At 41.5% G+C, this 24,337-nt stretch overlaps 1 long non-coding RNA gene and 1 pseudogene across 1 annotated transcript in view; one reads left to right on the forward strand and one right to left on the reverse strand.

Moving 5' to 3' along the window:
* Positions 1-24,337, forward strand: part of LOC138297094 (uncharacterized) — a 637,371-nt gene that overhangs the window by 429,175 nt on the left and 183,859 nt on the right. The gene's annotated exons all lie outside the window — the stretch shown is intronic.
* LOC138296364 (small nuclear ribonucleoprotein Sm D3 pseudogene) lies at positions 10,811-15,018 on the reverse strand (annotated as a pseudogene).

Consider the following 24,337-nt stretch of genomic DNA (forward strand, 5'->3'; position numbering starts at 1 on the left):
GGACACCACATAAACCAAGGCCCATGTGTTATTTTTTTTGTTTTTTCAGTGAGGGGGCTTGCAGCCCCTCGAGCAAATTTCCCATACCCCAGAGCTCGAATGGCTCTTGGCTCTGGTGGGTAGGAGCAAACATTTTCTTTTTTCATGAAAAGGGCAGGGTAAAACAATTTCTCCTGCTGCAGCAGCAGTGTAAAAATCTCAATAGGTGCTGTCCTTGAGTTGTCAGGAGCTTCAGCCCCTAACATCTTTGAAAGATTTGGGTGCCCAAGGTAGGATCCAGGGCACCAGCAAAAACAAAAAGTCTGGTTCCCACCAGGGGGGCCAGCAATCAATCAATCAATCATTTTTGAAGTGCGCTACTCACCCTTAGGGTCTCAAGGTGGTGTTGGGTAGGTCTTTAGTGGAGCACTATAAAACATTTCATCACAATGAACGATCCTTCAAATTCAGTGGAATACACGTATCACTCCGTCCCCACGGGGTGGTAACCTACACTTACGACTACGTCAAGAGGAAAGCAGGATGATCATTCAATATGATACGGTGAACAATGGCTTGAATCAGGATCATGAATGGCACTATTGGCTATTGTAAATGATGTATTGTTTCAGTTGTTCTGATGGACTGCAGTTAAGGTCTTTGTTGACCTACCACTACTTTTCCTCCCTTTCAAATTGCTGGTTCTCACCACGAGCTTTAATCTGTTTCTTCTTTGGCTCTTACTCCTTCTTATCTGGTTAGTTCTCCAATTACTTTCTTTCTTATGATTACATTTAGTAAGAATATTTTCCATGACTCTACTTGCAGTTCAATGGTACGTTTCCATTTTTTGATTACTTTCTGATCATCTCCGTTCCTTATGTCTATCTCTTTCCGATATTAGCTTACTGTCTCCATAACAGGGCTTTGAACTTACTTTTGTCATAATTTTCTTTCAAATAATCTTTTCCAAAAAATTATTTTCACCAATTTTTGTCTCCAACTTTTCCCCTAATTTTGTTTTATTTTTCTCCTAGGCTTTTTTCCACCCTTTTGTTATTCCCCTTTGTTGTGCATGTTCTTAATTTCTTAATTTCCCATCTTTCTATACTGTTTCCTATACTACTGTCCTGTGGGACTTATCGTTAGCTGCAGCTTCGACCTCTTCCAATATGGCCGCCACTGTTCTACTGCACGTCGCACGCTGTGTCCCTCCTCTGTCTCGTTGTTTTCGAAACAGAGAAGGGACGCTTTGTTATGAAAACCGCGTTGCTGCCAGACGGCGTCTTAGCGATTTAACGCAGGACGCGCCGGTGACTTTTCGGCAGTATTTCTTTTGCTCACCGTCTCATTAGGTAAAATTATTTCCTTTCATTCATAGATTATTTATTTACTGAGAGCTTGGAATCTATTTACCTAGCCAAGTTATCTAACTTTAGAAACGTTTCTAGCTGGTTAGAAGGGGAGCACTATTTAATGATTAAACGGCTTTTTGTGGCAAAGCTAATCACGAGCATGTCACTCATATTTATTCGTTACATCATGATTTTTTCTTATTTTCTATTTTCTATTTGATACATATACAATCTAACATTGCTGGTTTAAAACATTTGTGACATGGTTAAAGGGGGCAAGCTTGATACCATAAACATCAGGGTGTTTTCATTTATTTGTGTTATTTAGCAAATATTGTTTGTATATGAGTGTTTTCAAAACATATTTTCATGTTTAGATTTCTATCCACAATTGTGACAATTGATGTCAGAAGTTTTTTCATTATGTTCTGAACTGGGTATGTTATCAATCCCTTAGTGTCTTCTATCTCTTCCACACTAATATTCTTCACAGGATGTCTCTAATAGTATTTGTTCGCATGCACCTCTCTTCAGCATGTATTAACATCACGCGAGTGCCAGCATGCATTTTCTTACCCATCATTAAGATAGGACTATAACAATTTTATCTTTCCTTTTGTTTTTCTAAAAACCAAAGAGTAGTAAAATGAACTCTCCCAATCTCATTTATGGCCTTACTTTAATATTCTTCTTATGACTTTAGCCCTTGGCTCACACTGGGGAGTCTGCTATGGACTATTCTTTTATATCTATAGGTTTCACCGAGAGGGAGCACAACATGCCCTGCATGACTTGCACCGAAAGCATGCTTTCAATCTGGTAATACTCTTGCTCGGTATGTGACTTATATTGTTCATATATATTTTCGACAGCCTTGAGAAAGCCCCCGCCTACCCGCTAAAGGGGCGAAACACGTGTTGGCTGTTACTCCATCGAATATTGCTACTTGATTTCTCTCCAACCTTGGTATTAGTTGGTTGGACTATTATGTTGCTGATCCTTGGAACTTAATCTCAGCTTCAAGATTGTCATAAATTAACTGGACTACAAACCTATGGAACTGATTTCTTTTCTTATATGTAATAAACAACTACTGAAGCATTGTGCTTATTATTAGTAATTTTTTGAAGTGGGAACTCACCTCTAACTAATCTGGTGTTGGGTAGGTCGTCAAGGTTCAGTCGAAGAACCAGGTCTTGTGTTCCTTCCTGAATTGAGGTAGCAATGGCGACTGTCTGAGGTGGAGAGGTAAGGTGTTCCAACATTGCCGCAAGGTAGGTGAAAGATCTCCCTCCAGCCGAGGACTTCCTTATGCCGGGTACGGTGGTGAGGGACTGCTGGGGGAGCAGATAGGTCTGGCAGGTGAGTAAAAGGTGATGCAGTGGATGAGGTAGCAGGGTTCAAGGTTGGGGAGGGCTCTGTAAGCGTGTATGAGGAGCTTGAAGCTGACCCTCTTCTCGACGTGGAGCAAGTGGATATCTCTCAGGTGACCTGTGATGTGTTGTTGGTGGGGGATATTTAGGAAGAGTTTGGCGTGTGTCACGGTTTTGTGGCAGACGCTTGGGAGCCATCTGAAGATCTTTCGTAGAAGTCAGATGGTGTGGAAACAGGTGGAGGCGGCAAAGTTGACCTTCTTGTTATGGTGAACGCTGAGTCAGGGATGACGCTGGGGTTGCGTGCCTGGTCTGTAGGGTTGGGTGGACATCCAAGGGTTGAGGGCCATCAGGACGTGTCCTAGGCTGAGGAGGAGGGTCCCAGGATGAGGATGTCAGTCTTGTTGGAGCTTAGCTTAAGGCAGCCCTCCTTTATCCAGGCGGCGACTTCTTCCATCCCATCTTGAAAGTTCTTCTTGGCCGTTGTGGGGTTTTCAGTCAGAGAGACCAGCTGGGTGTCATCAGCATAGGAGACGATGTTCAATCTGTAGTTACTGATGATTGGGGCGAGCAGGCCATGTAGATGTTGAACAGCGTGGGACTCAACAAGGATCCCTGGGTTACTCCACAGCTGATCTCTGTAGGTTCTGACAGGTGTTGCAGGAGTCTGACTCTCTGTGCTCTGCCTGTCAGAAAGGAGTGTATCCACCGAAGGGCCTTGTTGCGTATGCCTGCTGTGTGGAGCCAGGTGCATAGGGAGCGGCGGGACACTGTATCAAGGGTGTCCGATAGGTCTGGTAGGATGAGGGCTGCTTTTTTGGTGCAGTTGAGGAGGGAGTGGATGTCATCTGTGGCGGTGAGCAAGGCAGTCTCAGTGCTGTGATTAGTTCTGAATCCTGATTGGGAGATTTCCAGGATGTGTCAGGGAGTCCGGATCCTCAGGGTTTGCGCCTGTTCCCAATATGTCCACCTCTTGGCAGCTCCAAACTCTACTAGCCATTATAGCACAGAGTTAAAGAATGGCCAAGTGGGGGATGGGTTTTAGATTCGGAACAGTGGGGAAGGAGACCTGTGGAAGTAAAAGTTAAGAACACAATAGGCAGATTATTCACATTGACTTTCATACGCTTTGTTCATAACATCTTTATACTGATAACATGAATAATCAAGAGCTTTCCTATATCATGACCTTATTAACTCTGAGTACCTGGAAAATAAATAAGGATTATGCAAGTTTTCATATGAGAGTTTTTGTAGAATTCAATCTTATGCTCTGAACCTTGAACTGACTTGAGGTATTTCTTTGAATAGAAATTACTTAATAACAGTGATCAATAAACACATTAGCTTTCAGGAATAAACTGCGTGAATGATACTGTAAGGACACATTATAACAGTAATCAATGAACACATTGGTTTTCAGGAATAAACTGTGATAAGCTCATGAATGATACTGCAAGGATACACTCTGTCTAGACTTTCAAAATTCAATTGCTTATGAATTATTATTTACTTTAAATATCAAACTGTGCATCAAGATTTCAATGTCTAGAAATGATCACGCTATCTGCCGATCTGAAACACAAGGGTTAAATGCCAAGAATGACTCACGCACTCTATCATTGATTCAATCATCAGGATTTAAATGTCAAAATACGATCGCGCACTTTGCCGATCTGAGTTGCGAGTTTTAATTGCCAAGAATGAATTGCGCACACTGATGCCGATTCGACCATCAAAGTTCAAATGTCAAAACATCATCGCACACACTGCCGATCTGAACTACAAGCGTTAAATCCGAAGAATGAATCGCGCACACCGCTGCCGATTCAACCATCAAGATTTAAATGGCAGGATATGATCGCGCACACTGCCAATCCGAACTGTGAGAGTTAAATGCCAAGAATGAATCGTGCACACTGTTGCCGATTCAACTTTCAAGGTTTAAATGCCAGGTTATGATCGCGCACACTGCCGATCCGAACTGAAAGAGTTAAATGCCAAGAACGAATCGTGCACACTGCTGCTGATTCAGCCATCTAGGTTTACATGCCAGGATATGATCGCGCACACTGCCGATCCGAACTGCAAGTGTTAAAAGCCAAGAATGAATCGTGCTCACTGCTACCGGTTCAACCATCAAGGGTTAAATGCCAAAATACGATCGCGCACACTGCCAATCCGAACTGTAAGAGTTAAATGCCAAGAATTAATCGTGCACACTGTTGCCGATTCAACCATCAAGGTTTAAATGCCAAGATACGATCGCGCACACTGTCGATGCGAACTGCAAGAGTTAAATGCCAAGAATGAATCGTGCACACTGTTGCCGATTCAACCATCTAGGTTTAAATACCAATATACGATCGTGCACACTGCCGATCCGAACTGCAAGAGTATTTCTGAAAACGCAGTCGGGGGGGCCTAACCCGTCTTCCGCCTTACCCCCCTGCTTAAAGATCACCAAGGAAATGAAGACAGGGTCTGGAAATCCTAGGTAGGCCTTCGGAACAGGAGCTCAGGAAAATGCTGCTGCTCTGCACCAGGGTCTCTGAATAGTGAGCACGTGGAGCTGGGCTGGGACCCTTAAATAGACCCAGGCCCGCCCTAGTGCCACACCCAGCTAGGCTGCAGGAAAGGATTCTAGAGAGGCTTAGAATAGTGACCACACCCTAACCACTCCCTGTAATCCTGCAGCAAAGTCTTGAAAATGAGCAATGCATTGCAAACAGTATTAATTATGTTTAAATATGAATCTCTGCAATGCAGAAGGTTAACATGCTGCATTAACACATAATGCATGAAATATTACATGACAAAAGGATTGGCTTTTAGCAGTACGTCTCCCGTAGAGCGCGCACTGTCCTGATGTTGACAGGATTTTGTTGTCGTTGATGTGTTGGTGGAGCTGGGTGTCGATTGCTTTTTCAGTGATATTGGTGGGGAAAGGCAGCAGAGAGATGGGGTGGTAATCTTTGAGATGCGTGGGGTCAGCTGTGGGTTTCTTCAAGAGCAGGCAGAACTCGGCCTGCGTCTAGTCCTTGGGGAAAGTGGCCGCCTCTAGGGAGCAGTTGATGGTCTTGCGGAGCTTAAGTGCGATCAAGGCCCTGACTTTGTTGAAGATGTAGTGGGAGCAAGGGTCGGTGGGGGCTCCGGAATGGATGCTGCTCATGATGGAGCGAGTCTCGTCTGTTGTGAGGGAGGTCCAGGTGTGCAGGTCCTCCAAGGATTTGCTGTTCCTCCATTTTTTCTCCAGTTTCCTGCAGGTGTGCTTGGTGGTGTGTTTTCCTGTGATTGTTCGGAGTGGAGCTGGGGTGTTTGCGCAGTCGGCGATCCATTGGCAGAGGTTACGTGCGGAGGTGTTGACATCTGTTGTGTCAGGGGGTGGTGAGTTGCTGAGGGTGTTGATGAGTTGCTCCTCTGTGGTCTGGTTCCATTTCCTGTGGGGGACGGGCGGTGTAGATGTGAGCTGTAGGTGTGGTGATGGAGAAATGGATGCAGTGGTGGTCAGTCCAGTGTGGCGGTGTTGAGTCATCAATGGTGATGTTGCAGAAATGTTTGAGTTGAGTGTGTGTCCGACGATGTGCATTGATGAGGTGACCAATTGATTGGGACCGATTGTGTCAAGGTTCTCGAGTAGCGAGGAGCTGTTGTAGTCGGTGTGGTTGTCGGAAATCAACTTTAGCACTTTAGGCGCAGGCAGAGGAGCTGATCATCGAGAGGATCATCGAGAGGAGTAGGAGCAGAGAGGAGCATGGTGCAGCATGGCACCGGCACCAATGGCGTTTGGCGGCAGCATTTGGAGCTCCTGCAGTGGGTTAGAGGGAAAAAGAAGGAGCCAATTGTTGCCCTCGCCTACCCCCACACGATTGCCTGATTAACCTGCCCGCCCGACTGGATCTGCGAGACCCGACCCGCCGGACCCGACTCGACCCGCCCAGTCCAATGCAGCTATGGGGGAGCAGAGAGGGTGGTACAACAGCCCAGCTGTATAACAGCAACACAGTGGTAGAGGCGGAGGAGGTAAACTCACCTCATTTTCATTTCTTCAGAGGTTTAATTGCCTGCCCCAGCACTAGGGGGATGGTTCCCAATTTTACGGCCAAATTGCACCCCCATCCCATCCTTCCTACTTCAAATAAAGGAAGACAAGGAAAGGGAAAGCCCAACAGTTTTGCATGCGCACAACGCCATAATCAGCACCAAGAAGCCAGGACTCCAAACAGTTCAGGCGTGGAGGTGCCCCAGGGGGTAGGTTGAGCGTAGCAGCTGCAGCTAGCAGTTGCCAAGTGCAAGCCCTTGGGGGGTTCACAGAAGCGGCTCAGCTAGGCCTGGGTGCAGTTTGTGATTCCCCTGGTGTGCCCCGCTCACACCCCTCCTGGAGGCCTCCTTAGAGCCTTCATTTCAATGTCATCCGGCTCCTCACTGCTTAAAAACCACCAGTATCTCAATATCCCAACCCCAGCACTAACAGTAGTACACAAAAACTGTGCGGATGTATCCTCTCAAGGAGCAGAGATTGAAAGTCTCCAACAATTATACAGTTGGCACCCACTGCCGTTGATCCATCTTATTCTTGAACTAGCAGGCAAGAACAATGCAATCCGGCAAGCCCGGGGGGGTCCTAATGGTGGGAGGAAACAAACACTAAAAAGATCAAGGCAAAGTTCCCCAGTGAGTTCACCGTCAGAGCTCATAGGCTCCTCGCCAAATGAAGGAGATCAGCTCATGGAACAGAGGGAACAGAGGGCGAACGTTTCCAAATCTTTAGCACCATCAGTAAAACAAAGTGGGGTACAAAATTACATACTTTTTAACCGCCCGGCACACAAGATCACAGGAACCAACAGAACTAATAGAACCAATAGCCCTAGCAACAGGGGAGAACCCCGTGAAATAACCCCAAAGGGTTCTCTCTCTCGTACCTCAAATCACCAAACTACAGGAGCTTGAATGGTCAAATTTCAGTAATAACCAAAATGCACACTCCCATCTTACAGCATGGAGGTTGAAGATCATGTCCGACAGAGCAGATTCTTCAGGCTCCACCTCTGTCTTGGATTTTAGTAACTGGGAGGATCAGTCCCCAAGTCCATGCATAAGGAAGGACCAAGCCCGACCGGCCCCAGCCGGCTCCCACGACCACCCTTCAGTAGAACTCTTGGATATGGTCTAATTTGGGGAAAAGGCAGGTTTCGAGCAGGCAATGACCACCTTTCCCCCAGGATCTATCCAAAAGCAAGAAGCGGAATATATAAACACAGTAGTTCCTCCAAGCCCATTCCTGGATGGTACACAAAATTCTCGGCTACAATCGGAGGTGCCAGACAACACATGGGGTTCCCCCTTATCAACACTTGATGTTATCGCAGTCACAATAAAGCATCAGGTGGATAAACAAGATATCCAAGTTGACTTATTCAACATCATGGCCAAATATATTGTGGGTATTGATTCTAAGCTACAAGGGCTCAATGATCTGATTCTTAGAGCCCAAAAGCATAACTATGTACAACAAGGGACATGCAATTGGTTTCCCTCAGGGAACAAGTCTCAGGTCATCGCTCCTATCCTCAATTAAATACTCACAGAAGTCAGGGCCCAGGCCCTAACCACAACGGAAAGGCTCTGAGTCTCAGAATTAGACAAACGAGAAACAAAGATCATGCCTATGGAACAGTTGCTAAGGGAGCCATCATTGTGAAATTTCCTACAGTCAACAGGGCACACAAGGTCTCCAATCCACACAGAATAAGGGGTTTACAACTCAGGGAAAAAACACAAAAATACAAGCACCACCATAACAACTGAGGTGTACGCCCCCCACAGTGCCCCACAAAGCCCAACGCCGTCAAAATCAAAAAGGGAAAAGAGGAAGCAAAGGAAAGCACAGAAAAAAGTAAGAACAGACAAGCAGACAAGCATCTGCCAATTTTTTGTGCAACAGAATCAATCGGCTACGCCTAATGCCAGTAGTACCAAGGCAAATTCATTAACCCCACCAGACCTTAAACAGATTTAAACGGCCAAGGAATGGCCCAATCCAGCTCCCATGTACTATAACAAATCAGTACTAAGAGGGGCAACAGGAGCAGACACAATTGCATTGGCCATGGAAAATGTAATGGTTGTGAAGCACATTGGCGAAACAGGCATAGGCCATATTAGTTGGGCCTCTAAAGAGCTCCAACACACTACATCACAAAATCATCCCTGACAACAGTCAAAAGGGCGGGGGCCAAGGATCACTCAGCACATACGTCAACATCTGCTCATAGAATGTCCACAGCATTGAATCAACTTTACAAGACCCAGAAGACCAGTCCTTTCTTCAGGAGTATGACATTATCCTTCTTCAAGAAACCTGGAGTTTAGAGCCGATTGCAGTGTCTGGGTACACCGTTTACCACAACCCAGCAAAGAGTGTCAGGAAATATGGTCACGCAAAGGGATGCCTGGCAACCTTGGTCTCCTCAGCACTCATAGGACATAAGGTCTTAATTGACATTGAGTCAAACTGGAATCAGGCAACCAAGATCACACTTGGGAGGCCGCATGGCAGTCAAATAGAGATAATCCTTATAAATCTGTACATTCATCTAGAAAAAGCTCAAAGGGAGGGAAAAGTGGAAACGCTGGGTGAACTAATTAACGTCCTACAAAGAGAACACATTGAGTCCATATTCATCATCAGCAGCAAATTTAATCTTAACCTGCTCTCCACAAAAGGAGGAACTATAAAGAAAGGAATAGCAAATACCCACAGGAAACACCTGGAACTTTTAGGCCTAACATTATTAAATGGGAACAGTGTGAAGGACTCTCCAGCATCCATAACCTTTGCAAGTGGAAAAACAAGCTCAACCATCAATTACACCTTAATAAACAGCTCCGCGGCATCCCTGGTGCAGAATTTTCAAATAAAATGTAGAGTTGAGAGTGATCATTTCCCACAAACACTGGAACTGGCATACAAACCCAGGAAGTTGCAAACCTCAAATGATTTAATCACAACTCCAGCAATGTTCAACCTTAAGAGATTAAAATGGCTTTAAAAAGGGATAGTGGTCGTGATGGATGAGGTGTATCGAAGGGCAGAGTCCCTAAAAGAGAGAACAAACATAGTAGTCACCCAACAAAAGGAGCCCATTTTCAAAGGGAATTGGAATGAAGATTGGGCCGAGCTTAGTTGTGGCCTTCTTTCAAAATTTCCAGCTACTTCCAAAGCAACTCTTCAGTGTTTGGCTCTTGACTCAAAAGGAGTTCGAGTCAGACAGCCCTGGTTTAACAAAGTTTTGCACATACAGAAATCACAAATTGTGCAGCAGGCCAGGAAACTGGTAAAAGCAATCAGTCGGGGAGAGGGCGGAGATAAATTTACCTTGTGGGCCATGAGAAAAATGTATTTCTCCGACTGTTGGTCTGCAAAAGAAAACTTTCAAGAATATTCATGGACCAAATTACTTTGAGCAAGCAAAAGGCCTAACAGAAAGCACTTTTGGGGTCCGGTGAATGAACTGGCCCTGAGAAAAAATAGACATCATAGCGTTGGGATTGATCCAGCCTCTTGGAAGAGTCACATTTGCAGACTGTACGGGCTGACAGACGGTGGAGAAACATCAGCCAATCACTCACTCAAATTGATGGGGGTGCAATCGCTCCTGAGCAACAACCACCCATCAAGTAAGAAAGCAGAGGGAACACTTTTGACTATCCCCAAGAAGGAACATTGGGATCTAGCTTGGGACCCATAACAAATAGCTGGTCTGATTAGGAAGATGAAGTCCGAAGTGACAGCTGGACCTAATGGGTTCCCAAATGCAATTTTTAAATACGATCCTGAATACTGGGTGCAGTACTTCTTGCTACTCTTTAACATCGCTGCTTATACTAATCAGATCCCAGAATTGTGGAGAGGCAGCATATACATACTATTTTTAAAAGCGGAACCTGACCCTACCCTCAAACTATAGGCTAACAGCTCTCACCCAATGTAGGAGCTAAGCCATATTGCTCCTGCCTCTTCAAACTTGGGCAGATGATAATATGCACCTCCCGAGATTTCAAACGGGCTTCAGGGCAGGCATGGGAACGTTAACAGATCTAATTGCGCTCTCCCTCATTGTGGAAAAGTCCATCCACAGGAAGTTGAGCCTTTATGCTTGTTTTGTTGATCTTAAGTCGGCCTTCGACCGGGTCCCCAGGGAAAGACTTTGGTCTAAGTTGGCCAAATGGGGCATCCCGTACAACCTGTGAAGGGCCATTATAGACATTTATACCAACACCTGGGTCCAGGTCAAAATTGGAGATGGCACTAGACTTGGAAAAAAAATTCCACAAAGTCAGGCTTAAAGCAAGGCTGTGTTCATGCCCCAATCCTTTTCAATTTATATATGGCAGACCTCGTTGATGCACTGGCACTAGCCTCCCCTCAGCTCTAGGTCCAGAGAAAGTCGGGTGCCTACAATGCACCAATGGCATCTTATTACTGAGTCACACCCCACAAGGCCTGCAAAAGAGTATATCAGCGCTTAAAACGTTTATGGACCAGCAAGGTCTAGAAATAAACCTGGGCAAAACAAAACTGATGAGGCTCCTTGGGACGAGTCATAAATCATTCAATTGGTCCCTAGGAGAAAAAAATGTGGAGGTGGTGCAGTCATATAAACATTTAGGTGTCCATCTTGAACCACTTCTGAAATAGAAACGACACCTGCTGCCGGTCCAAGCAAAGGCCCACTCACTAAATTACAGTTTGAAGTTGCTTAAGAGGAAGCCTGATTGTCCAAATTGGTCTCACCTCTTCAAAATCATGTCAGCTCAGTTGCTTCCAGCCATTTCTTATGGTACCGATGTACTGCAGGGCCGGGAGATTCCCTTATTAAATATCAGCCATGCTAGAAGATACAAGGCTATCTTCAACATTCCGAAAAGCGCCTCCCCTCCTTCAGTGACAGGAAATCTTTCTCAAAGCATCATGGTGGCTACGGCTTGCACAGAATACCTCCATACTCCACTGGCAATAAGTGCAGACACAACAAACCAGTAATAGAAAAGGATCTTGGGGAAGCTATTTAAACCAAGTCATCATTAGTCTGGTTTTGGAGGAAGCATGTAAATGCGGAGTGGGGAAGTCCGAATTTAGTAGATTAGACAATATCTCTGTCCGCTCTCTTTCAATTATCACAGACAAGGCCTCCCTAGCCAAAAGATGGCACGTTTGGGCAGTTTTAGGGTCTTATTCGACGCTGTCTCCTCAAAGTTACTTAGCTGATCACTTTTCTATTCAAACAAAACAACAATTCTTGCTTTATCGCATGGGATTCTTCGATACCAAAGACGCTCGACCACCTTGGAAAGGGCAATATCTTTGCCAAAATTGCGACCTTTGTGGCTACAATCAGGAATAATTGCTGCACGTCTTTTGTACCTGCCCAGCTCTAGGCCCAGAAAGAAGGAAGCTGCTAAAACTTGACTTTTTAACTCATAATATCCGTTCCTGTAGACCGGCGGTAATAGCTTGGCTCAAGGGTGATTCAATTCCATTCCGCTGCAGGGGGGTAAAGATTTTACAACTGCTTCAAGAAACTGACCATGGCCGATTTGGGATAACTGTTGATACACACAGCATCACAGACAACTCATTGCAAGTCACTCCATCTTAAGAACTTAGTTTTAATCCTCACCCACGATTCATGATCGCACTGCGCACAAATGTTTCCACTCTGACTCAGATCAGGCAAAAGTTTACAAAAGTAGAGTGCCTTGGCTATCAACTTCTGAATGTTATTTTATATATTTCATTGCATTCTTTTGATTTTTGCTCAAGATTTTCTTCATGACTATTTTGGCTAGTTTTTTTTTTTTTTTTTCGAGCCCGAATAGGCAGCCCCATGAATGACTGTGACGAATAGGCAGGGCTCCCACTGACTCTATGTAGCCTCCGTTAAAACTCTAGCCCTCTTTGCCTTTGAGTATTTTTAAGAATTTAAGCTTTGAGTCTAGCAGCTGGCCATTTTATTATGTTTTATAATGTTTTATATTGCAATGGTTTTTATTAATCGAACAATAAAGATATTTTCACAGTTCACAGTGGTCGTCGAAGTGGAAGTTGCGGTCTCTGAGGAGTATATAGTTGGTGGAGGCAAGTAAGTGGGGGGGCTATAAGGTTGACAATGGAGTCGCTGAAGGCTGTGCGTGGGCTGGGTGGTCTATTGATGAGGGTGCCGCGGATGGTGGTTTTCGGGGTGATGTGGACTTGGAAGTGGAGGTGCTCCATGAGAGGGGAGTGTTCCTGTGTGTTGATTGATAGGCGGAGGGTGGTCTTGTGGGCGATGGCTAGTCCAAACCTGGTCTGGAGGGTCAGTCCTTGCGGTGCAGTTTGTAGTCGCTGGGGGTGGCGATGGAGGTGTCTGGTCCAGCTATTGGGGTCCTGGGCCCCCTCCAACCCCCAACAAAAATAAAGCTTTGGTGATCCTGGGTGGGGGCTGGACACTTCAAAAAATAATAAACCACCAATAAAGAAAGAAGGAATAATAAATGATTGGCCAGAGTCCTGGAAATACTTTTAAAAAATGAACCCTATGTTTCCTGGGGTCTATAGACCATGATCCCAGGAAAAGTTGTTGACATTTTTAAGCATTCCTAGAGCTGGAGCTTTTGCTCTTATGCTTGGAACTACAGGGGCCCCTTGTGGCTGATCTTATAGCTGCATTATGTGGTTTGAATAGTGTGAAAGAAGAACTTTAACACTTGTTCAATGTTGCGTTAATTTTAAATGCTTTATTTAAATAATCATTTACAGACACTGCAATTACCCTCTGACGAAACCAACAGGCCCGCCTTTTATGTATTTACAGTGATTTCCATTGCAAAAAAAATAAAAATCCACTGGAAAAAAACTAAGGTTAGGTGACTGTTTTGATTACATATTTAAAAAAAACCTTAGGAAGTCACTGAAAAAAACAAAGGGATAAAGTGGCAGTTATTGTTAGGGATTACAAAAGAACCTCAAACATTCACTGAATAAGTCAAAGGTTGAAGGAACATTCTAGTTAAGTGAAAATGTCATTTAAAACATACCATTTTAAATGAACAAAAACGCTGAAATTCACCAGTTTTCTCAAGTGACTGGATCATCAATGATGTAATTTCAGATGTCAGTAGTGATGTTATCTATGATGTGGTAGAACATTAGATGAGTGCTGCAATATGTGAGGTCCTAAACAGTGCAAGGCAAGTGCACAAGTTACAGATACATCAATTAACTCTAACTTTCGAATTTTAGTGTTTTTTTTAGTTTAAATGTTTTTTAACAGACATTTTCACCTAACTATACATCGTTTTATTCTGTGTTTCTTTCAGTGAAATGCTAGTTTTTTTTTTAATGTGAAGTGAGATTTTATTACCATACCTAACAATACTAAGCCCCTGTAGTACATGGCCTTCGGATGTGCAAGTTAGGGGGTACGACACATGGCTTAGCTGAAGCCAGATTCTGTACTGAACCTCCATAGGCACTCAACTGCACCGCATTCGGACTTTGGCCATATGCGGCATGTGGTTGGGTGTCCAAGCCCCTATAGATGAGCAACCCCTGCCGCACTTGTGGTGAGGCCCTGCACCCGACTCCCTGTAGACAGCCAACCCCCACTGCTGCCCACTCCCCACTATTGCAAAATACCAACCGACAACCACCCAACTTTTTTGTCACTTTTATAAATTTTTGTGGTCTGCAGTGATTTTATTTTTAGAGACATATTTATTAAATCTTAAAAACCCTGGGACACCTGGGACACATTTCGTTAACAGTTCGTGAAACAAAACTCTTACATTAAAAACAATTATTCTTATAATTGTTTCTTCTCATTCAAAGAACAATTTAGTAAACAAAAATCCTAAACAATGCATAGAGACATTTTTTGCAAAGGAATACGTTGTTGTCATTTCTGGAAATATTTTGTTCTACCATTCCATGACCGCTCCCTTGTTCGACCACTTGAGCTTGGAGGATGGCAGCCTTCCTTTGCACCAGAGCCCTGGTGTTTGTTCTTCATCCTCGTTAACACAGGCACATTTTATAATATGTCCAGTAGAATCAAGAACTGAACTTTGTTGCCTCGAATGTAGACCTGCTCATGCTGTGCCACTCTATCATCTCTGTAGGTGACTGTAATATTGGACATCTGACAATTCATGTTTTTCTCAGGTTCAATGAGTTTGCCTCAGTAAAATTCCCTGTTATTTGTCTTGTATGTTATGACATGGCCTTTTCCTTCATGCAGCACTTTGATGGGAACATTAATAGACATATTTGCAGAGGTGGGATTTTAAAACATTTATCCTTATTCTCCCTGGCGTGGCTCCCCGGTCGTACGATAATCTTGCAGTGATCTTGTAGTATTCCAGTGAATTTAAGTGAGGAATGCCTTGCTGAAAAACTCATCAGTATTGTCATTCTGAAGCAATGCACAAACATTTTTGTACTCCTACCCCAAGGGCAGTCTATTTAGGACTCCCAAAATGGCCAGTGGGTCAGAGAGTCCCCATCCCGTCTCATTTTGTGTTGTTATTTTTTAATTTACAAGACTTTGGGACCAAGCTCCTGAGTATTAAAATTGCACCTCAACATTTGTCTTCATGTTGCGGACAGCCAATCACAGCATTTGGCCCATGGGATCAGCCAATTCGAATGCTTAATTTGTTGGGTTTTTCCCCTCTGTACTTCTTTGGTACTCCTCTGTAGTACTGTGCTGCTATAGATTTTAAAGAATATTTTTTCTTAGATGGCTGAACAGATTTTCACCAAATTACAACAAAAGGCATTCTGGGTAAAGTTCTAGCTTTCTGACAAATTTAGTGTCATTTAATTCAGCAATTTTGGCTATAGCATTGTCTAAGAAAATTGCATGGGGCATACACATTTTATAACCCTTCCAATCCCCTTTTTCTTAGATCGCACTATTTTGTTTTTATTTTTGGGCATAAGGGTAACAATTGTGACATCAGGGAACTGCATCCTACACTCACTGAGCTTTCTTCCAGAACCCCTCAAACAGATTAGTGTGAATTTGTGAGAGCTAAACCAATTTGTAGCAGCACTGACTCTTACAAGATGTAGGCCACAACATACAAAAGATAAAGGAATAGAGGCTTTGGAGAAAATACACCACAGATGTAGAGCAGAGACTAAGAAAAGAAAATGTATTATTCACCCAACTACTAAAAAAGAATGATACAATAGTACCAACATTGTTTACTTCATACAGTTCACAACTCAATGCAATCAGTAAAATTGTGAGAACAAGGTAGAGCCTACTTAAAGGTGATCCCTATTTAAGAAGCAACATACCCAAATGATCTTTAATCACTTACAGGAAGGTAGAGCCTGTGGAAAACCATCTAGTCAGAAGTAAGTTTACGGCATCTTGTAAAAATGAATGGCTGGCACTCAACAAGGGATTTAAGGAATGCAAAAAATGCCTAACATGTAAATACAGTGAAGAGTGTAAATCACTGGTGGTTCCTAGTCAAAAGCAGCCCGGAAAATCATGTGAACTCTGAAAAGTAAAACTAAATTTGCAGTGTGCAGACTCTCCTGCCTTGTAAAAAAACACTACACAGTGAGTACCATCCCAAAAGTACATAAAATAATATTTCAACAAATTTAAGCAATAAGGATTATGATGAAAATGATCAAGTAGCACACAGTTTCACTTCTACCATCAACGAAAGTTGGAACTGAGAAAATATGAAGTGATAGATTCTATTCCTAGAATGTTGACGTGAGATGCTAGTGTATGAGGAAGGGTGGAGTCCAGATATGTTGTTTTGTAGAATACAAAGTAAACCAATGGATCAAATATTGAATATTTTCCCATAGCTGCACGGTGAACTGCTGCTCATAATCCAATATAGATGAGAAGGAGATGTGTAAATAACATTTAGATAGGATTTATAAAACGACACAACAAGAAAATCAGCAATTTTATGAGCAGAGGTTGTGATGGGGCGTGGCTCAGAAATGACAGAATAAAAGAATATTATTAGGGTATTGCTACAAATACTGGAGATGGGGATATGTGCATTGTTTTGCCACTGGTAACAAGATTTAGTAGTAAACGTAGTAATTCACAATAAGAAGGCAATCTTTTACCGTAATTGACTATTGCTCTCAAAAGTTTAAAATACATTTATATTTTTCAATGCGCCCCCAATACTTTATGTAATTTTTAAAGTAAATTAGAGGAAAAAACTAATTTGTGCAATGCAGTATTTTATTCTTGTCACTGAATGAATTGATAGCCAACACATTAAGTGCAAATGATTTAAGAATCGATAGACAATATTTATAAAAGGTTCAAACAACAGATGGAGAATTTTATTTTAATATGCTGGTACGTTCTTATATTTAAGAGTGGATGTACTATGGGATTTGTTTATTTTTTCATTGTTTATGCACCGTGAAGATACATAATTATTTGTTTTATAGGTATCAGAAAAAAATGGCTTTCTACCGTGAACTAGACAGCAAAAGCCTGAAATGTATAGGTGAGGGTTTACCTAATAAAGAGCCTGTGTCAAACAGATTCCCCTGAGCGTGCCCATCTTTCATACTGTGAAAGGTTTGATGCATGTGTGTGTATGTATATATATATATATATATATATATATATATATATATGTATATATGTATATATATATATATATATATATATATATATATATATATATAACCTACTGCCGATCGCCAGTAGATAGTTACTGTTAAGACCTAGCTTCCATAGAAAAAGCATTTTTTTTTTGACAAAATAACTTTGGCGCTGCTTGACGAATGTTCACGCAATTTTCAAAACTAGTACGTCACTCACTTCAGCTGGTGTCTTGAAAGTTTTGGGATGATTCAGAATGTGGGGGCAGAGAAAAAGAATGATCCCATTTAGCAAATTTCCCCATTCAATTTCTCACAGAGATTTTTGACATGATTACAGCCGAAACTGCTGGCGGAAATTCACCAAATTTGGCAGAAAGCTAGATTTTTGTCCAGAACACATGCTTTTTGTGATTTGGTAAAATCTGTTCAGTAGTTTTCAGGTAATTAAAGAGAAAATAATTATAGATAGGTGGGCTGAGCTGAAGCACAGATCTCATGCTGAGATATGATTAGCTGCCAGCGCTTCAACCAGTAAGTGTTGGCAGCCGTTTTGGATAACATGATAACATGATCTACAGAGCTGAAAATGAGAACTAAAGCTTCAATGTAGGTAAAAATGCACTATATAGATATATATATATATTTGGTGAGGATGTGAGTTATAGTTACCTTAGGGCACAAGTTATAGTTACTTGAAATACCTCCAAAAGCGGAATTTCTATAGATTTGTGTGTGTAATATCTGAATCTAACTAATTGCAAAGATTTCCTGCCTTTTTTTGCACAGCATAGATTTCCTGTCTAAAGACATGCGGGCTCAGATTTACTAAGGGTTTGCACTGGCGCTTGTGTGACACTAATTTAGAGTGTTGCAGAGTTATGCAAACAGCAGCAATGAATAAACCTTTCTGCACAAAAACAACTTTGCCTGAAAGTTGGCGCTGGTACTGCACCCTTTGATTCATTCATCTGCTATTGTATGCATGTATGAGGCAGGCCAGCACAAAAAACTTTAGGTTTTAGTGCAAACCCATATTTACTAAAATAGTATGATCTATCTTTTTCCTAAATTCTAATGCCAAGGAAAATCAAGCGTAAGTATATCGCCTGCTACTTCTTCCCACTAGGCAGGGAGACTCGCCTCTGGGCCACAGCGTTTAATTCCCTATCAGCACCACTGATGATGAAGTCGACTGTTATTTCATTTGGTGATGCGTTATTTTGTGCATTCAGGCAATGCAGCTCTGCAATTTTTCATGCAGCGCTCTCTTGCATGTCGAACAGTAAATATAGGTCTCGTTCTCTCACAATCGCAATCTCCTAGATTGCTTTACATTCAAATACATTTTGATGAGTCATTTAGAAGTATTAATGTTTAAAACAGAACAAAAACAACAGAATCGAAAGCATTCGCAACTAGGTTTATTAAATATTTTAGCTGCACTTGTTTCTTTTTTATTATATGAAGAGTTTGTAAATATTTTCTAACGGTTGCAAGACTTTTTCAAATATATTTTGCACGCACAGTTAAATTTTTTGTTCTGTGAAAAAAAGATTTTTGTTGTGCCGTTGGATTAGCTGCGATGGAGACGACAGTGACATTTGTTGACCAATAATCTTCAAAAAGAATATGTTATCTGTGACATTTCCAGCCCACCAGTCCAAGGTGGATTAACCAATCTGGTTTTGGATCGGTAATGAGTCTATGATTCATGGAGTCATGACTACGCCGCAGTGCACATCGTTTCTAAATTAAACAATTAATTTTTCTACTAAAGTAGCATGGCTACCGATATATCCTTACTGCTACTGTCCATACTGCAAATACATGGTATACAGTTTATTTCAATTTAGATTTCTTACCACGGCTTCCTAGTTATTTTAATACAATGATGCTGTTTTATTTTAATGTTGCACCAGAAAGGTGTTTCGTTCTTTTTTAAATGTTGTTGGAAAATATTTTTTTCTATATTGTACTTATCCTAGCAGTGTTCTTGTAGCATTGATTATTTGTTTTAGCACTACATTATGTTTTGCAGTAGGTATACGTTTTTTATTTCGAGTATTATCTTTTGTTGTAAGGCTGCATTTTTTCGCTGCAGGAATACCTTTATTAACTCAAGTTTTTGCACCAGGGTTATTAATTGTTGCATGTTTTATTTTCTACATACGTGCTGGGTTGCGTTTCATTTTTCACTGTAGCAGTTTTTTTGCTGACTTCATTTTTATTGAATACCAACACCTTGGTTTAGTCTATTGTATTTTAATTGTGTTGCTTTTTCCAGTGGATTTAAGATTTTACTTTAATAGATGCCATCTTTTCATGTTGTTTAAGCAGCTTTTGATTTATGATAGAATGTTTTGTCATTTCATTGTAACTCTTGTCTGTAGTACAGAAAAAGAGGCAAATGTGCATGTGTAATAGCAAACTATCCACCCACAAATGATCCTACGGTGCACAGATTCAGTTAAATAAACATTGTAACGGCTTATGCTAGGAAACTATGTTTTAATCAACTCAAATTGGAAACGAAAAAAACATGCTTTTACATTTGAAATGAGTCAACCATGTAGAAACAAATAAACACAACAGCATTTCTTGATGCATAAAATGTCAAACAAAAAATGTAACATGTGAAGCACTGGTTGCTCAAAATTTAAATTCAATTATGTGCATCCAAGGGATAGGATTGATAAACATTGAATTGTAATACAACAAAATAATTAAACACCAAAAAAATGAAAAAAACAATTCCTAACACATTCACAAGAAAAGATAAGCATGTCATAGCATATTCCAATAGGGGGAAATCTAAGTGTATTACTAAATGTTAACGCACATTGGGGCTTTTTTAGGAGCCCCTGGTGCCACCTTAATGCCGCGATAGCATTGTGTTTTTATTCTTAGGTGCTTAAGTAGCTTTTTCCTTGCGCCATATTTACAAAGTGGAGCAATGCATGCATTGCTCCACTTTGTAAACCCTTGCGCCACATTTTGGCTGCACCATACATAATGTATGCAAGACGGGCATTCCAGTGCTAGGAGGTCCGCAAAAATTGTGCGTTGAAATTTAACAGATTTTACTGCGCCATTTCTAGTGTCATTTTTAACACCTGCTCAGAGCAGGCATTAAAATGATGCTCCCATAGAAACCTAGGGGCCTCCTTGTACTTTGCTACACTAGCGTCATTTTTTACGCTAGTGCCCATAGAAACCTGTTGGCCTCCTTGCACTATGATATACTAGCATCAACATTTTTGACGTTAATGTATTAAAGCGCCTCAATAGCATCAAAAACGTTTATGCTATTGTGCTAGCGACCGCCATGGAGCGCCATATTATAAATATGGCACAACCATTTTTTCATTAGGTGCCAGTAGGTGGGGGCCAGTAGAAAAAGTGGTGCATCAGCTCTGTTGTGCCACTTTTTCTTAAATATGGGCCATTAAGTGTAAAACTTTGTTGAGTGTAGATTGTTGAGACGTTTATTTACAATGTTTAGTGCTGTACCATTCCCACAAGGGCAACAATGAAATTTTATTTTCTGTGAACAATCTTTTCCAGCTGTGTTGAAAGAGTTAAATTTTATAATACATCACAGAGGTTAGTTTTACATATTATTCCCTTTTTCTAGATGTCAAAGAAAAAAATATTTTTATGCTATGTCTGATGAGCAAAACATTATTTTCACGAAAGAAGCCCCTTTAAATCAGTGTCATCAATCGGGGATTAGCCTTCTTGTTAATAATTTCAGAAGATTTTGCATCGAATTCCAGAACTGAAAGCTCTTATTATGCTAATTGAAAGCTTCACAAAATCATTTTTCCTGTATTGATTAGTTTAAAGATACATTAACATTAAATTATGTTGAACAATTAGCCGCGCTCAAAATACTTTCCCAATCAACCACGTGTGTCTAAAGATTTAGAAACTACAATGGCCTTGATGTAAAACATAGGTATCGAACTTTTCCTGTGGCATCTTCCTTCAACTCTTACTTAGCAGTGTTGTAGCGGTAGGGTTTTTTGTTTCATAATCGTGAAGAAGTGGGAGACATTAGAGTAACTATCCTGGCAAAATGAACTTTAGGAGCTTTGAAGTAAGAAGGCAAGGGGTTAGAATATTCTTGCTACAGTGCATTCCCTTTTCCCAGTGACATACATAATACTTAGTGCTCAATGTACTAAGGCCCATATTTATACTTTTTTAGCGCCGCATTTGCACCATTTTTCTATGCAAAAGCGGCGCAAACTTATAAAATACACAGCAACATAGCATTAATATAATACAAATCACTATGAGTATTCTGCCTAAAATATTGTGTAATGGCCCAAAATCAGGTAACCATTGAAATAACCAGTCCCACTACCCTTTGTCAACATCTTTTCTTAGTCCTTTCACCAATTCATGTATAGCGTTAATATGAGACTGGATAGATTTGGAGTAGTTTGATAGGTTGAAGCAGCACATTTCCTCAAACTCTGAGCATCCATAGTCATGCTTCAAATGCAATCAGTTAATGGTTGCCCTGTTGTGCAATACAGCTTTTCTGGTGCCTCGTATATCCAGAAGAAGTTCGCTCAAGGCGATGGATTTGTGATTGATGTTCTTAACCATCAAACATGCTAACTTGTTAATAACTCAAGTATTATAAACAGCTAATCCTGGAACTCTTACAATAGAAATACTTAAACTCATATATTCTGATTTAGATAATAACCAAATTTCAGAGTCACAGTGTTTGCTTCATTGAACTGTTTCCCTCAGATAGCAAGTATGTACAGAGTGAATGGAAACATATGGGTTCTAACTGTATAAAAGCACATTGTCCACCTGTTACATTGGCAGGAATGTGGTATATGTGGTATTTCCACAGGAGAACAACCACCTCACTGGTAGTTTGACATGCTTAATGTGGCTAGTAGCAGTCACAATATGTTTGCAAAACATACAATTGTCCATATTCTTAGAAGTTTGATCATTTCTATGCTTATACAGTACTCGTTGTTCCCACAGGATCTCTTGAGGAGGCCCCGTTGTTGTCTCCAGGTGCATTTGAGCACATTTTCCGATTTTGTGAGAATCACAAGTTAAGTTGTAGCAGACATCACCGGTAGTAATATTGTATGCAATTACATGGGTTAGGTTATCTCATATCTCATCCGTTACCTCTTGGCAAAACCTGCAGTGTTCATACAAAGAAAAGTGTGACAACAAGTAACTTTTTTTAACTGCTCCATCTTTGTTGGTGGCATTAAAGATTTGCAGAAAAACACTGGCAGGAGTTGGTATGGTTACCAAACAAGTAGAGATAACATCAACAGTTATTTGCATTTTAGACATGCAAAAATCCGATCTGTTGAGCATGACTTGTGCCAGATGAATCCAAACATTTTTGGTCAAGTGCAGTAAAGGTGTCGACCGATGGGGTCAGTCTATCATTTCGGAGCTGAGGCTTTCGATCCCTCCCGACCCCACACGCACGCGGCCGAAGGAAGACCATGTAGAACAGCTAGCACAAAGACACCTCGTAGTATGATCTGTAAAAGAGACAAGTATGATCATTCTCGCAAATAACATTTATCCGCTGGTATATATTCCAATTTCTCTTGTCCTGGTTTCATGACTAACAGGACATTGTCTTTGCCCTTTGCTCTGATTTCTGCTGGTTCAGGATGATGATTTGGGGATTCTAACCACACCTTAGCCCTAGGGTTTTTGTCAGTTGAGCCAAAACCTCCCTCCCCACGCACTGTAAGAAGGGCTGGGGCAGCCCCCTTTTTCACTATTCCTCCATACACTGGGATAATTACAATTTGAACAATTCTATCTCCAGATTGTATTATGACATAACATAACATAACATGTGTATTTGTAAAGCGCACGTTCACCTGCAGGCATCTTGGCGCTGAATAACAGATGTTTATTGCTACCCAACTCAATGGTACTCATTTTATCGACCTAAGAATTTTGGATGAAAGGCTAAGTGAACCTGCCGGGATTTGAACCTGTGACCATCTATCAAGTCAGTGTCTCCACTATTCAGGAGAATAGTTTTTAATTCTCCTTGGTAGTTTGCATCGATCATTCCCCCAAGACCTGAAAACCTTTAAGTGCCAACCCAGATCTAGGAGCAATCAATCTGAATTGCTCCAAGGGAATCTGTTTTCCAACACCTGTTTCAAGAAGTGCCATGTCTCTTGGTTTAAATCGGTTGGTTTTTAAGGCATGTAGATCAAGACCTACAGCTTCTGGTGTGGCTCGATAAGGAGCTAAAGCTCCTGGTTTTATTTCCCAATACATGATGGTGTTGATTGCTACATGGAGTTGTATCTATAATGTTGTGATCAACATTCACATTAAAGGGGTCTCTGCATTTGTCAATGGTCTGTTATTCAAAATTTGGAGGGCTTCATTTAAATGCTCTGTCCAGTTTCTCAGAGTTCCATCTGACAATTTTTGTAATTGTGTTTTCAGCAAGTCGTTCATTCTCTCAATCAGTCCTGCAGCTTGTGAATAATATGGATTTTTATAAATCCACTCAATATTGTGTTGTAAGCAATAATCTTGCACCAATTTTCCTTTGAAATGTGACCCACTGTCACTCTGGACTTGGAGTGGGACTCCGTAACACAACATTAACAAGACCAGAGATTTAATGGTATTAAACTGTGTCGCACGTTTTCAAGGGAAGGCAATCAGGTAACCAGAATAAGTGTCCACTACTGTGCAAGTGTATTGACACCTGCGACTAGTAAGTAGTGGCCCAGTATATTCAATTTGCCATTTCTGCCCCGGCAACTTCCCTCTCCCAAACTGAACTTTGACAGTTTGTGGTACAGATCTCTATTATGTGTTGACGAATAGGACCCTGCATAATAGCTGCTTTTATCAAATCTAGGGGAATGTGCATCCCTCTAATCTCTGCCCACTATTAGTGTCCTTCTCTCCCAGATGTCCACATTTTTGGTGCACCC

This window comes from Pleurodeles waltl, chromosome 1_2 (genome assembly GCF_031143425.1).
Source record: "Pleurodeles waltl isolate 20211129_DDA chromosome 1_2, aPleWal1.hap1.20221129, whole genome shotgun sequence".
Lineage (NCBI taxonomy): Eukaryota > Metazoa > Chordata > Amphibia > Caudata > Salamandridae > Pleurodeles > Pleurodeles waltl.